This window comes from Calonectris borealis, chromosome 1 (genome assembly GCF_964195595.1).
Source record: "Calonectris borealis chromosome 1, bCalBor7.hap1.2, whole genome shotgun sequence".
Classification (NCBI taxonomy): Eukaryota; Metazoa; Chordata; class Aves; order Procellariiformes; family Procellariidae; genus Calonectris; species Calonectris borealis.
The window spans coordinates 217509345-217526291 of record NC_134312.1 but is presented as its reverse complement, the minus strand read 5'-3'; positions in this window follow the sequence as shown (position 1 = coordinate 217526291).

Here is a 16947-nt window from a genome sequence, read left to right as displayed (position 1 = left end):
AACTTGGCCTACATTCATCTCTCCATACCAAGGGCAGATTCCACCTCCCACAACTGCTTCTTACCAATTGTATTTCCTCTTGGTTTGGGGAGTAGGGGCTTTCTCTTGGGTCTGGTCAAAGGAAACAAAACGTGTTCCATGGACGTGTTTCAGTGTGGGTCTGTCCATATTTGCTACGTGCAAACACAGAAACGAGCTGCAGCCCACAATTCAGCGCAGTCCAACTAACACACAAATTATGGGAAGTAAATGGCTTATATGCGTGGGACATATTATTTCCTCGCAGAGAAATTAATTTTGACTTTCTGCTAACTGCTAAATACATTCTTGTGTTTGGGAGAGGGTGGGGATTTCTTTAACTTTATCCAGATGAAGAGTATTAAGCAAGGGGCATAGTCACTGAACACTTTTCTCAAAAGACTTTCCAGGCGGGTGTCTCACGTCCGTCCTCTGCAGTGAGCTCAGCAAAGTGGGCTCAGTCTGTTTCTTTTCCAACTCTTGTGATTGCACTTGCGTTTCTGCTCCGGAGCCTCTAAGCGCCAACAAGATGGAAGAGGATGGTGCCAAAAGACGTGGCGGGTGAAAGAAATAGTCCATGGATGAGGGTGTTAGAAATGTTGAACTCCTTCCTGGCAAGCGTTTATAAATGATTGCCTTGACGTTATGGTTTGCAGACCCGAGAGCACGCAGATGGGGTGATGCGGTGCCCAGTCCAGCCATCAGGACCAGGCAGGAGGTCTGCCATGAAGCAAGTGGGGACAAGACTTTACCCTCCAGCCAAGAGCTGCGTGGACTGGGCTCTGCTCTCAGCTGGGCACGTCCAGAGCTCTCCTTCACATTTCAAATCACCTTACCCTAGCAGGACCCTGTTTTGGCCTCCTGACTGTGCCGTGCAAAGTGTGCTTAAGTGAGGGGGGCTGCCAAGTTTGGACCAGACCCCTGAGCAATCCCATGTCCTGTCTCAGACTCTAGCAAGAAACAAATGCGTCAGGAAACTGCAAGAAAATCCAGAATAAGCAAACGTGGATCAATAGCAGGAATCTCTTTCTAACTTCCAGCAAATATTGACTTAAACCCCCAGAGCAGACATGGACAAATATTGCCTCATCAGACCTTTTGGAGGGGTTAAAAATGTCTTTTCAATGGAAAAAGAAAATCCACGCTATTTTTGTTTGCTTCTATTCAAATGTTCTGCTTTTTTTTCTTCTGAAAAGAAAGCTCAAGTATTTTAATTTTTGGTCTCTGTGTTCAGAAATCCTCCTGCCAACCTCAAAGAAAAAACACCATGACACATTAAAAAGAAAACAACAATCTTTGTAAAAAAGCAATTGGAGTTTTACAACAGGTTTGTACTGAAAAATGAAGATTTACCTCCCTTCAGAATCTCTGATTTTCTTTGTAATGTGAAAACTAATTATTTTAATTCCTGATGCTCTTGTTATCTGCATAAACATCCACTACCGTGGCGAGAATGTGCCAGGGTCATGGCACATTATTACAGCATGTTTAATTTCTTCCTGAGGTTGATAATCTCCTAAATAGTCAGTCTTGACGTTTAAACAGGGAGGTATTTGTGGCAAGAAACTCAAATACATCCAACACCGAAGCTGGCTGAATAAACAGAACAAGGCAAAAAAACCCTCGAAGTGCAACACAAAAAAGGTTGAAATAGAGAGAGGGGCTGGGGGGGTTCAACCAATAGCTTTTACATCTGTGTCAACTACCTGTAACACCAGAATGTTCAACTGCAGAAGAGTTATAATGATACAAACCTGTGGCTGGCAAAGCCATCATCTCATGGTTATTCCGTTTTCCTATCCCTGGGCTATTGCTAGGAAATGACTTTAGCCTCTTCTTTCACTTCCCTGCATCCACCGTTGGCTTTCAATGCCAGGCAGGGACATCGTCTTCTCCCCCGTCCCTTGCTCCGCAAGATGCTTCTTTTCCCCTTTAAATAAATTACCTTCTGCAGGATGTTGGCATGCGAGTGTCAGTCCTGCGGCGTAAATTAAAGACTATTGACCTGCGTATCTGAACCCAAAATGACTACAAGATCACAGTGCTGTTTGGTGGGAAACACATCTCCAATCCACTTTCTGGTGGGTCAGAAAACCACTGCCACCACCAGCCTTCCCTTAGCACTGTTCCCTGAAGAGGCACTGGGATCCCAGGGAGATGGCGATAGCATCGCTCCCTTTCCCTGCAACTCATCCCTCCATCTCCAGCAGGCAGGAGGTCTCTGGGTGTCTGGTGGGTTACTGGGTAGATGAAGTTACTGGGTTACTGGGTGCTGCTGGTCCTGGGTGGAGAAAGGCTCCAGGGCTACTGGTGCTAAATGCACAGAAGCAGGTGTATGTCTTCTTCTAAACCATGCACCTCTCATGCATGGTTTGCAACGGTGGTGATGGCCCATGCCATCCTCACAGCAGCCTCCGGTCTGTCAGGCTGTGCTGTGAACGGCTGCCACGGTTGCCTGGATCCAACGATAAATTTTACCGAGGGACTTCAATCCCAGATAATCCCTGTGGAGAAGCAGCTCCTGACCCTCACCTCTGCAGAGGGTCACTTTCTCCTATTAAATGTCCACCAGTCACAGTCTAATGGCCCTGGGCTTTCTCAGGTGCCTCCGTGTCAAGACTTGGGAGCTTTTAAACAAGCCTACATGGGCTGTTTGTGAATGTCCGACATCCCAACCTCCTCCCGCTCAGGGCAGCTACTCCTTCTCCTTCCCTGCTCTCCTCTTATCAGCTCCTCCTCACCCCTTTCTCACGGTCTGCTGCCTCATGCTCTTCTTTATCAGCACAGGCCACTTCTGTGGGACCCTCTTCCCCAATCCATCTCTAACCACAAAAGGCCTCCAGAGGATTTAACCTGTGGAAATGAACTTCGCTAACAATATACTAAACAATTCGAGTAAGAATTTAATTGACAAGTAGCAGCAGAGACCTGTCTCTGAGCATGAGCCTGGGGGCAGGAATTTGCCGCAGATATTTCAAACATTTAAATTCTGCCTCTTTTTTTTCCCTTTTAGTTGTCTAATTCCAAGATCTCAGCAAAGTTCAGAGGTGAGTGGTTGTCTCCTCAAAGAGATCGTCAAGGTTTTGAAACAAATAGAGCTTTTCTTGTCTGGAAGCTACATTCCATCTCAGACTTGTTGGGTCTTTGTGGAGTCAGTGACTCCCATATCTATGGGGTTTCTTACACTTTCCTTGGGAGTAATTGGTGGTGACCACTACTGAAGACAGTATGTCAAATGTGGGTCAAAGTAGCACAGCAACTCCCCTGGTCCTAGATATGTCTGTTACTGGTTTTGGTCATCTCTTCCACATTCTCACCTTCTTAAAGCTGTAGATTTTCCTCTGCACTCTGTGATTATCAAAGATCCCAGTCCCAGAAAGCAACTGAAGATAATTTTGGATGATATCACCCAAGCCTCAACTCTCTTCCTTCCTGTGGCGGACCCCATACAGGTTAGGTGCCAGCTCCCAGATAAATCCTCCTTCAGTAGCTCATGGGCTATTGAATTGCAGCAGCAGAGCTGGCAGGGTTACAGGACTTCCCTTGGACAGGACAGACAGGGTGATGGGGCAGAGACGATAAACTGCCCCCCAGACATGGGCAGTCACGATAACCCTGCAGGTGGCATCTCTGTAGTGATGGACCACAGATGCTCTCCACATCTGCTACCCCATTTGAGGCACAAAGCAGGACAGAAGTCTTCACACCCAGCTCTGCTGTAAGGATGTCTCCTGCTAGGCAAGGTTTGTGGTAGGGAGAACATTTCTTATCACACCAATCTGCTACTGATTAGTAGACAAGGTTTCCATCACGCCAGGCCTTCTGCAGGTCTGAAATAGAAGCAACAAAATTCTGTGGTGGTTACGCTTCGCTAGCAAGTGCTTGGAGTTTAACTAGATGTGTTAATTGACTGAAAGGAAAAAAAAAGTTAAGTGCAAGCTGTTCAGTAATTAAAGGAAGAGGCTGGTAAAATGGTTACTTCCCATGGGAAACAGGGAGTTTATCACCTGTGGTACATGGAGAGTGTGATGGTTTGATGGGGAAGGGAGAGAGTGTTGGGCCCTCAGGCACTTTTATTTCTTAGTGAAAAAACTTTGTGAAGAAGAGAGAGCAGAAAAGAGAAACTCATCAAATGCCTTCTGCCCTCCCAGACCTGAGTCATACCCTGGGTCTCCTCTATGGAAGAAGCTTCCCATCCAATCTCAAACCAGTGCAGAACAAAACAACAGCCAAAACACAGGAACTCTAACACATTTTAATTGGGTTTTAAATTATCTTTAAGCACCGCTATCTCAACTGTGTGTCTTCTGATATTCTCCAAGCTAGTTACTTAATATTTTAATTACTGTAGTTAGAAGGGGTTTTTTTTCAACGCTGTTTGAAGACCCTATCACAAGAGTCCCAACTGGCTGCCAAGGGTCTGGGGAAGAAATGCCGTCCACCTGCTGCTTCCCTACACCACTCTGTCTTTATTTATGGTAAACTTTGAGGAGCTGGGCTGAAACCCAGCACCAGGCTGATACCTGACACCAGCAGTGAGCCAGACTCTGGCTGATTTACTGGGGAACAAAGCCAAAGGGAAATACAACTGCGTGAGGGGAAGGAGTTGGCACTGCAGAGTACGGATGTATGCCATCAGCCAGCACCTTAATGGAGGTAGCCCATTTTGGAGCAATAATTTTGCTCCTACTGCACCTTTTTTATTTTCCATGTGTTAACATAAAAACTTCCAATGGCCGCTATCTGCTGCAACTTCACATTTCTCAAGGTCATTGACACCCAAAATGTGAAAGATTAGATCACTGCCTCCAGGCTTGGATCTCGATTACCCAGCTGCAAACCTTGAGTGATGCCAGTTGTCTCACAGCAGACTCTGGTCCATGAAGGCATTAAATAGACCTGTGTGTGGCCAGGCAAGATGTGGAGCCCAAATATGTGTAATAGTTTTCAGATTTCATTGTATTCCTACACAAGCCTATGCCCTATATCTGCGCCATTAACCTCTGAACTCTCTATGACCAAAACACCCATGTTTGGGACAAATACAGCTCAAGAGCTAAGCCACCTGGCCAACCTGGATACCTTGGTATCACCACCAAAATACTGAGGGCTGGGAACATCTTAAACTATGAGTTAAATGGCACCACTTGTATAGCTTAACTTCCCAGTATTTGGCTTTCATAATAGCTGTAGGCTGTAAAAGATTTTGACCTTTGTGGATGGGAAAGTGTTTAAAAAGTTTGCAACTCCTGTCCCTGTTTTTAAAGGATGATAATGAAGTACTTTATAGTTCTGAGAGGTTTTTTTAATGCTATGTTTGCATCAGGGACTTCCTTTGCTTTGTGTTGCTGGTTGTTGGGGGCGGGAGGTTGGTTTCGGGGAGCTAATGCTGCTGGCACGGAAGGCTGCAGCTGCTTGGTCTGGGACTGGAAAGGCTGAATCATTCTTTGGGTTGAAGTCCAAAACTTCCCACGAACTGGTCCCATCCCAGCTGGGGATGGAGCTTGACATTGTATGAAAAAGCCCAAAGATGAGCAGGAGGAGAATTGAAGTGGGTTTATTATAGCTTTTTCCTTCCACAAACTCCAGGCTAAGAAATAAAAGACAATGCCCAACCCTGACAGTGTTTAACAGGCATTTGGATAATGCCCTTAACAACATGCTTTAACTTTCGGTCAGCCCTGAATTGGTCAGGCAGTTGGACTAGATGATCATTGTAGGTCCCTTCCAACTGAAATAGCCTATTCTGTTCTGTTCTGCTCTGTTCTATTCTATTCTATTCGTATCATCACCAAACAGGTCATCTACATCAGTCTATCCACTCCTTGCAGGGACTATGCAAAAAGAAAGGAAGGATTAGATCTGGTGGTATTGATCCTAAGTAATGCAGACGCACAGCAGGAACCTTCAACTACTCAGGGACAAGCTGGTGCCAGATGCTCTGCCCCTGGGTTGCAGCTAAGGCCAACCAGGCAATAGCAAGAAGTCTAGCAGGAGCTGTGGATCACAGTTACAAAAGACCTTTTGAGGTTCCTTGGAGCTGTGTTGGTCATGACAGGCTCCACCAGGACCTGCATTATCAACGTGACATTTTCAGAACCATCAGCGGTGCAGGAGGTCTGGGTCCTGGGTGCATCGGCATGAAATGTCAGACTGCATTCAGGTTCAGATGGCCAAAGCATGGTATTGCAGTACCTTCAGGATCACGAGATGTATTGATGGGATCTCCAGATTAATTAATGTGCTGTGAAATGCACGGTGGCAGGGCTGAATGCTGATCCTCAGCAGACGCAACTTGATATTCAGTTGGTGAAAACACTAATTTCAGCCTGGCTGAGATTCGCCCTGCACAGTCCCTAGTGTCTGCTTCATACAATAAAAGCAAATAGCCAGGAGAAAAAAATCAGACTGCTTGCCACCGCTCCTGCAGCCCACTCTGCAATCACCTTAGCTCATCTCAAAGGGGGGTCTTTCAAATCCTGCCTTTCATTTTAAAAATGATTAATCTCCATTCTTGCCGAGAACAAAGGGACCTACAGCGGGCTTTGCATTCAGCAAGGAAAACCAAGAAAAAGAGCGAGCAACCTTTCATTTTATACACCATCAGTCATGGGCTACTGGTTTTTGGTAGAAGAGCTGACAGGCGGTTGTGCCAGAACCAGAAGGGACCTAGCTGTAGGCACAGCTTGTTAGAAATGACCCGGGAGCTGTGAAAACTCGCCTCCTTTGAAATGAGTATGAAACAGTTTAATTTTTTGCTCCATTTAATGTGGGCTCAGCGGGAGCTGGAGATGGGTGCCAAAGTGAAGCCAAGCAAAAATCATTCAGCCGAGCCTTCCCAATGCCTCTGCTGCTCGCCAGGGCATTTGGTTACAGAAGCGTGAGTTCCTCTCGCTCGTGCCAAACATATTGCTATGGGATGAGTAATTTTGCCTTTATAAATTGAGCCGTCACTGGGTGTAGGCAGACGGTAACACACAATTGCGCATACTTCTCCCAGTCCTTCCCGCTCTGATATCTCTGGAGCGATCTGGGTTTAGTGACATTGCTTAAAGCACTTTCGTTTTAAACATCAACCTGGGTTCCAAAAAAAATCCCCAAATTGAGCTTTTAGGAGCTGGGGAGGTGGCCTTTCTTAAGTCCAGCTCTTTGCTCTGAGGTGGAGAAATGTGATTTTGCAGATTCAAAAACTGCTGTTCGAGGAAGTTGATTGAAGTGCTCAAGGTTTCCCACGGAGAGAAATTGGTTGAATAAGGGCAGTTATGGTTCACTTTTTTTTCTTAACATTTTTGGAACTTGAAAAATTAGTAGAACAAGTTGGAGTCTTTTTTTTTCCATAGAGTTAAAGCCGTTTGCATAATAACCAGCATGACTGAGGATTAATTCTGTCAGCATCTCTGTTTTATCATACCAGATCTTTTTTATATTTATTTTGTCATTTCCATCTTCTGTTACAGCTGAGGAAGAAGCAAATTGACAGGTCCTGATTTCCACTCTGTTCTGTTTAAATCAAATTAGGCTAATTTATACAACTCAGTAATTCACATTTCTTTTCTTAATGGGAAAATCTAAATCCCTCTCTGCTTGCCTTTCTAAAAACAGTTCAAATTATTTCCCAAGCAAAATCAATCCAGGAATAGCCAGTTGTAATGGAGGAGATCGTACCTTTTCCTCTTCATCTGAGTAGGTATGAAGGAAAATGATAAATTAAATATTAATATTGTAAATGGTTTCACTGACCAAAGCAGGTGGGAAAGGAGGACAACTTAAGACTGAAGATTTGGGTCATAACTTCAGAGGAACATCACCTACTGCTTTTCCCCTGGGCGAGGATTTTCATTAGAATATGTCCTTATACTAATGATCTGTAAGTGGACTTCTTCCCCACCCCTCTCATGATTATGTTATGATTATCATTTCAAGGGCAGACAATATTTTAGCAAACAACAACTTGGCAACAGGGAGAGAGCAAAGACCAGTTGCTTATTATTTAATGGTGATGTGAATTTGAATGCAATAGGATGCCACGAGTCAGTGATGGGAGCGACTGTCCTTTTACTGCACTCCATGCAAGCGCAGAGCATAATTTCTTCCTAAAAAATGATCAGATATTCAGATAAAGCACTTGAACTTTGCCATATAAAAATATGTGCCCTTTTCATTGCTACTATCAGATCTGTAATAAGGATGACTGTGTGCCACCACTGGGAAAAGCTTTGAGATACCACGCTCTACAACTACCTTAAGGGAGGTTGTAGCGAGGTGGGGGTTGGTCTCTTCTCCCAAGTAACAGCGATAGCACGAGAGGAAATGGCCTCAAGTTGCGCCAGGGGAGGTTTAGATTGGACATTAGGAAAAATGTCTTCGCCAAAAGGGTTGTCAAGCCTTGGAACAGGCTGCCCAGGGAAGTGGTTGAGTCACCACCCCTGGAGGTATTTAAAAGATGTGTAGATGTGGTGCTTAGGGACATGGTTGAGTGGTGGACTTGGCAGTGCCAGGTTAGTGATTGGACTCGATGATCTTAAAGGTCTTTTCCAACCTAAATGATTCTGTGATTCTATGAACAACAAGGCAAAACAAGCCACAGAAAATGGGTCCCCATGCATTTGGAGTGAAACGGAGTGAAATGCAATGGGTTGTAAGGTGAAAAAAAAAATATCTCTGGGTTATATAAAGGATGAACTTTAAGTGATTTGGGTTCACTTCTTTGGTAACTAGCTCTATCCGACGAGCCCAGTGAGCGATGCCTTGATGGAGCGTGCATCTATCCCCTGATGATTCAGGACTTCAGGCTGCTCCCGATGACAGGATGAGTCCTGCCAATATTCCCACTGAAAAACAGTAAGATGAGTAAAACGGGAGTCAAAAATCCACATCTCGAGTAGCACTCCCCTCCTATCAACTGCTCTGTTTTCACAGTGCTATTGCTGTTATTTTTGGACACAGCAACCCACATTTCCTGCTAAGACTCGTTTCCACTATAATTTATAGTCCTATTTCTACAGCGAGTTGAAGGTTCTTTGGATTGCAATAGAAAACATGTTGCTTATCTTGCTGGTGTAGGTCCAGTGGTCATCTGCCTAAGACGTGGTAGGCTCATCTATTCGGGAGAGCGCCTTGGTCAGCGTAGGAGTTATATACAAACCACCTGCCATGCTCCTTGCTGACGGATGATTATTTTTTATGCAAGAGGCAGCACACCCTTCTCCTGTCTGGGGGCTGCTCCACAAGAAGTCAGGGGAAGAGGTGCTAAAAGCAGATTTCACAGGGATGAGCTGGGAGACGTCTGCAGCCTTCGCGTGTCCCATTTTGTCTATAACAAAATTTGATTTATTTGCTAGCCTGGGCCTGCAAAAACTCCAGGAAACAATTGAATTAACTACGATGCTGGCTATGATACACATTTGAACTTGTATGGAAATGTTTAAACTTTAATTTGATTTATACCTGTAATAACAGTTGTGCTGATACTAATAAATGCAACACGTATACGGTAATCCCATAAAGTGCAGTTATATGCTCTGAGCTGAAAATGGCCCTGCTAACCCAAGATAAGGCCATGTGCACAAAGGCTGACAGGATCATGTCCCCTTACTTCTCTGTGTCTAAAACACTAACAAAAGTGTCCAAGGAATGGAAAATAGGATCTCTTGTGCAAATCCTTTCAGCGTGCATTGGATAGAACAACAAATGCCCTGTGGGGCTGAGATCCCCTTCCAATGGCCCCAAGATCTGATTGTCCATCAATGACCACATCTCAGTTACCTTGGATTAACAACATTTCTGTCTTATTCTTATAATTGGTATGTTGGCTTCTTTTCTGTTTAATTTATCCTTTTAGCCCAGGACATAATCTTCCATCGATGTAATCTTGCTATTAGATGAAATGACCTGCTATGCCACCTGGACGTTCACAAGTCTATGGGGCCGGATGGGATCCACCTGAGGGTACTGAGGGAGCTGGCGGAGGAGCTTGCCGAGCCGCTCTCCATCATTTACCAGCAGTCCTGGTTAACTGGGGAGGAGGTCCCGGACGACTGGAGGCTCGCCAATGTGACTCCCATCTACAAGAAGGGCCGGAGGGAGGATCCGGGGAACTACAGACCGGTCAGCCTGACCTCGGTGCCAGGGAAGATCATGGAGCGGTTCATTTTGAGGGCGCTCACGAGCCATGTCCGGGACAACCAGGGGATCAGGCCCAGCCAGCACGGGTTCATGGAAGGCAGGTCCTGCTTGACCAACCTGATCTCCTTCTATGACCAGGTGACCCGCCTAGTGGATGAGGGAAAGGCAGTGGATGTGGTCTACTTGGACTTCAGTAAGGCCTTTGACACTGTCTCCCACAGCATTCTCCTGGAGAAGCTGGCGGCTCACGGCCTAGAAAGGTCCACTCTTCGCTGGGTAAAAAACTGGCTGGACGGCCGAGCCCAGAGAGTTGTGGTGAACGGAGTTAAATCCAGTTGGCGGCCGGTCACGAGCGGTGTTCCCCAGGGCTCAGTACTGGGGCCAGTCCTGTTCAATATCTTTATCAACGATCTGGATGAGGGGATCGAGTGCTCCCTCAGTAAGTTTGCAGACGACACCAAGTTGGGCGGGAGTGTTGATCTGCTGGAGGGTAGGAAGGCTCTGCAGAGGGACCTGGACAGGCTGGATCGATGGGCCGAGGCCAACTGTATGAGGTTCAACAAGGCCAAGTGCCGGGTCCTGCACTTGGGTCACAACAACCCCAGGCAACCCTACAGGCTTGGGGAAGAGTGGCTGGAAAGCTGCCCAGAGGAAAAGGACCTGGGGGTGCTGGTTGACAGCCGGCTGAACATGAGCCGGCAGTGTGCTCAGGTGGCCAAGAAGGCCAACAGCATCCTGGCCTGTATCAGAAATAGTGTGGCCAGCAGGAGCAGGGAGGTGATCGTGCCCCTGTACTGGGCACTGGTGAGGCCGCACCTCGAATCCTGTGTTCAGTTTTGGGCCCCTCACTACAAGAAGGACATGGAGGTGCTGGAGCGTGTCCAGAGGAGGGCAACGAAGCTGGTGAAGGGCCTGGAGCACAAGTCTGATGGGGAGCGGCTGAGGGAACTGGGGTTGTTTAGTCTGGAGAAGAGGAGGCTGAGGGGAGACCTCATCGCACTCTACAACTACCTGAAAGGAGGTTGTAGTGAGGTGGGGGTTGGTCTCTTCTCCCAAGTAACAAGCGATAGGACGAGAGGAAATGGCCTCAAGTTGCGCCAAGGGAGGTTTAGATTGAACATTAGGAAAAATTTCTTTACTGAAAGAGTGGTCAGGCCTTGGAACAGGCTGCCCAGGGAAGTGGTGGAGTCACCATCCCTGGAGGTATTTAAAAGACGTGTAGATGAGGCCCTTAGGGACATGGTGTAGTGGGCATGGTGTGTTGGGTTGACGGTTGGACATGATGATCTTATAGGTCTTTTCCAACCTGTATGATTCTATGATTCTATGATTCTATGATTCTATGAAATATAGACTTGAATGCCAACACAACCCACTTCCAATCCAAGTGGTGTAGTGAGCAATGAACTCACTAGTGCTCCAACTCCTCCAGTGCATCAGGACTGTGGCAAATCTGGGTAGAAGAGAAGCTGTAAGATAGCACATAGGGGCAAAGAGTACTACAGCAGGGAGAAACCTGGGGGAGAGGAGGACTCTGCCCATGTCCCACGACCTCAGCCACATTTCTATGGGGTTTCCTTACCTCCTACTAGAGAAAAGATCAATTCACCAGAAATCCTGTCATTGGTCCAAAAACTGGTTCCAGAAATGGAAATCTATTTTGTTGGTCCTTTTTCCATTTTATCGATGGCTCAGAGCTGGCAGTCAGGAAATCTGTTTTTTTTTTCCCAAGTCAGGCTCCCAGAATGGCTGGGAACACATCTCCATAGAATGACTTGGCGATACCAGGCCTGTTAGGTGGCTAATGGGCTGAAATGGGGCTGGATGCTGCATGAATGCTCTGGTTCTTGTAGGCAGAGTCCCCAAATATTTTTATTTTCCACGTGGCCCATATTTTTCAAAATGTTCGGTTACAGAGTTGCAGCGAATCGAGCCCCCAGGCTGGCGTTACCAAGCTCCTCAAAACGCAGAAAGATGCCTCATGGGATTTTCAAAGGTGTCTAGGCACCTAAATCCCACTGGCTTAAGAGGTTGAAGCCTACCCTGTTTAGGAGCTTTTGAAAATCCCAGCAGCGTCACTCTGAATCTCTAAGCTCGCATTGCTTTCTCCAGGACAATGCCTGGTTTCTGCTACGTTTTCTGATGGCTCGGGCTTATTTGCCATTACCGGAAGGTTACCCTGGTAGTTAGACTTTCCTTTCTAGGCTAAGGAGGAGATTGCTTTACATGACGCCTTTCATCTTCCCTAATATGCTCCATATTATCCTCTTGATTTCTTCCATCTGGGCAAATCTTTTGTTGACCTCACCTGAAATCTAAAACCTTTCAAAATAAGCCTTTCCACTTCTCTCCTCTGATCCAGTGATGGTGGATGTGACTGAGAGGTCAGAAGTCTGAGATTAGTCATGACCTCACTCTTGGGCTTCGCATTGGCAGTAGGTTAGAGGCTTTGAACTTGGCATCCTGACAAATTGTTATTACTACATACCAAAAATCAGCTCACCCTCGTATCTGTGGGAGGGTGTGGGGGGGAAAGACAGGGAGATGGATTCCTTCAAAGAGCAAAGCTATTCCACACAGCACGACACTGAGACAGGAAGGTTTAACCCAAGAACCCCAAGGTAAAATCTTGACAGACACTAACTCCTAAAATACAGCCCAGAAATGCTCTTAATTGAATCCTAACTGGCTCGGATGGTGGACGGTGAATACCGCTTGAGCTTTTATTTTTGGAGGGTGAGCTGCCAACCTCTCGTGAAAACTGAGTAGGGACCAGATTTCTGTACTGAATGACTCTCACATTTTACAAATCCAAGAATAAATAAAGTCAGGCTGATGTGAATATTTAGTCTATAACCCCAGAAGGCATGACAAGATCTTCAGGGGCAACCGCTTTGACTGAGGATGTTCTCAAACGTATCAATCTCCAACTGAAGAGATAAATTTTCTTTTAATTTAAAGTTAACCTTCATTATTCTCTTATTTTTAGCCTGGAGAAATGAAGCTCTTGCAATCTTCTCTCTGTCAGACTGTGAGCGTGTGTGCATGCTCATGTCTGTCCGCTCCGCTAGAACAGCATCCGACTCCGTTGGCCAAGTTCAACCACACTTGAAGGAGATTAGAGGCCAAAGAGGCTTTGCTTGGTATCCCTCAGAGAGCAAGGCTTTCTAGCCACTCAAGCAGAGAGAGGCAGACCCATAACCACACCGAAGCCAGACAAATTCAACTTGGAAATAGAGTCTGCGTTTTTAACAGCATGGCTATTAAATGAGAAAAGCTTCAATCGGATTTTGTGTCTTCTTAGGCAGCGAAGTCAGTCAGCCTCAAGACACAAATCCACAGGAAACCTGGCTCCTTTCGATCCAGAACTACCTGTTTCTTAGATTTTAAAGTCACAGTGGGCCAGAAGATCATCTATTCTGAGCTCCATATAATATGGACCATAAAATTGCATACTCCAATAAGGAACCCAATAACTTGTGCTTGGCTAAAACCTCTGTTCCAGCAGTCATCTGCTCACAATTTGAAAATATCTGAAGAGGAAGAATCTACTACTTTCATTGGTATTTTGTCTCAACACTTAATCATTCCCACTGTTAAAGCACTGGGCCTCATTTTGAAATGAAATATGTCTGCTTTTAGGTTCCGGCCTTAGACCTCTGATAGACTGCAAGGCTCTGTTGCCTCTGGGTGTTTTCTCTTGAGGATGAACTTCTACCCTTCTCGAGCCTCCTCTTGACCTTCCCTCAGTAAGTGGAGCAGGTGGAGATCTAGCATGAGACTTGTTTTTCCTAGGCTTTTGAAAATTTTTGTGACTTTTCACTTTTTGGGGGGGCCTTTCAAAATAGGTTGACATAGCAATAGCTTGGACAACTTACAAACTAGATTTTTATTGATGCAGTCAATGCACATGAGGGACCTAAGCAGAGAGAAGGGTGAGGGGTGAAGAGGCAAAAATTCAAACAACCCAAGAGTCTCGTTTCTCAGTCTGCTGTGGGCCTTTGACGGTGTTAAAATGTTCATGTTGTTTGATAACATCATCTCCTCTCCTAAAATTATTAAGGCAGAAACTAGCTTTTCAGAGGGAGCCAGGGGAAGAAGCAGTGACATATTCAGGGCTCACGAGAGGCTTCCACTAAGGGTGGGGAAGGGCTGGAGAAGACACAGAAATGATAATGTGATATCCTCATGGCTTGCTGAGCATGTCCCAGAAATGGTGGCTCATACAGTTTCCCTTCTGGGGTTCTTCTGGCACAGCCTGGCTAGGTCTCATCTCTTGCTCTAAAGGATGTCTAAATTTAACTGCAGTAGACAGGAGAGCGGAGAGGCTATTCTCAGTCAATCTGATGGAGTTCACGGAGGGTGAAAAGCAGAACTGGAATATTTGTGCAGACTGACTTCAGTTCTTAAGGCCCTCACTGCCTGGCCCAGTGGTAACACAGCCTGTAAATCTCTCCTCGCATAGTTTTCATTTTTAAGTTCTCCTTTAAAACAGAAAACCTGCATCTGGTGGAAGAATAAGCCAAGTATAACAATGGCTCATGGGGTGTGGTGGTAAAGCAGTTAAGTGTCTCACTGCAGACGAAGCACCACGCGTTGGAGCCTTCCTCTAGCTTCAGGACGCTGACCACCCGCAGCAGCTTCATCCATCACGGGTCATCGGCAGATGGGTCATGGGATGCACAAATCAGTATTGGTGCCTTCAGCTCAGGACCAACCTCTGGTTTTCAGCGATGACCCCATCTACAGCCCAGCCCCGTAGGAATGCAGCAGCTAATGCCACAGAGACCGTCCACGTGCAGTTCTCTATCGCAGTCACCAGCAGAAAGCAAGCTGAGCCTTAAAAGGGAAAATGGTGAGTCAGAAAAGGGAAATTAGCTAAAATAGGTTTTGGGAAGTCTAGACTGCAAGGATGCGGCATGTCCTTCAGTTAACACAATGTTTTTATTTTTTGCAGAAGAATCGGAGGGAAGAAAACAAGGTTGCTGACCTGCCGAATGCATGTCTATCTTCACAAGCATGCTGTTGAGTGGGCAACGTACCTTCGCATGTGCAAAGAAAACAGGGACCTACCCAGCACTTCGTGGCAGCCTGATGTTACTGCCTCACCAGCATATGCCAGAGGAGATGGGAGGACTTGTGTTGTCCTGCAGATGCTTTTTTTTTTTTTAATCCTTCTCCATTGCATTGCACTGGAGACTTCTTGTTCATAGGTCTGCTGAGATGAGATACCCACATATCGCCCAGACTTAAAGAATGGGAGATCCAAAATGAAGAGAAAATTGGATTTTATGGGACCTTGGCCAACAAACTCTTCCGAGCACAACGGCACCGGTCTGTATGAAGCGTGTGAAACAGCACTAACAAGGAAAGGAAGAGGGTTTAACCTTTGTTCCAGAAGCCATAAATCACCATCCAGAGGGTGAAAAATGAGTAGCAACTCTACGGCTGTAAAATCCACACGCTATGCTAGGCTGAGAAAACAGCAACATTGGAAGTAGCAAATTTCCAGAGCCCAAAAGGAGCTCAACGGCTTTCCAAAGACATTAAAGTGTCCCCAAAGCCCCTTTTGCAACTTTGGTGAGCCGCCTAACTTTCACCCAGCAGGGAAAGAAGGGCAGGTTTTCCCCATTGTGTCCCCATTCCTGCCAGCTCAGAGGAAGGCAGAGGCTTCAGCCCAGCTCCTCTCCGTGTAGACAAAGTGAGGGTCCATGAGGACGTGTATTTGCTCCCATCCTGCACGTGTCCAGCCCACCATCATCAGCACAAAGAAATTTCTCTCCTGATCTCTTAGTCACAGGGCCACGCTGTCACCTTGGGTGTCCCTAGCTCTGCTGCCTTTAATGGGGTCCATGATTTGATGCCATCAGTGGAAGCCACCTTAAAGACTCTACCAACTTCAGTGGAGGTATTTAAGAAGGGACAACGTGGTTCACACTGCAATTCCCAGACTGTTGCTTGAAGCTTGTGGGAAAACACCAGACCAGCCTGTCCTGCAGCAGTGGAGGGCTCTGGTAGGTCCCCAGGTTTGGTTTTCAAGGATGGTTTTGCTAGAGTTGCACTTCCCTGTGACAGATGCTCGAGAGAGGAGAAGAAAGGATAGAGGGTGCCTCAAACATTTCAGGAACGGTTTCACCAGGCTGACAAGAAGGTCTCCACTTCATGAACCCTCGGAGGCTGGTGGGGACAGTGCCAGAGGGGCAACAGAGAGGAAGGGAGGGCTGCCGGAGGGGTAGGGAAGGCTAAGAGGGATATAAACATACAGCATCACACGCTGGGGCACAGGTCTGGTTTTGTGGCTTTTTCTGTCTCTGGCAGGCCACTCTTTAGCTGACTGGTACTGTCCTCTATTAGGGTTGTTCCCCGAGACGTGGATGAGATAATGCAATGGTTTATAAATCATTCACTTCTGAGTCGTCCTATATGGAGTTCAGGAAAGACACAAAGGGCTTAAGCTATTCCTGGATGAATGTGCTGTGGAGATATCCAAACTGGGTGCAAAAGGAGCAGGCATTCATACGCTACTGCGACACAGAAGTATTCAGCCATCTAAGGTTTATGTCAAAAGATAATGGCTTAAACTGGGAAGGTCCCATTTTAACCAGTTGCGCTTAGCAAGCCAGTTCCCCGACAGCAGGTGAGAGCAGAACGTGGCTCTCTCCCATGCAAGCTGTTTTGTGAGCCTGCCCGCTGCGACAGGAAAACTTATCTCAGTTTCCAGCTCTGGCATGGACATCTCGCCAACCCCCGCCTCCAACCCAGCTCACGCTCACGTTCTTCCAGCAAGACGCACTGGCACCTGCC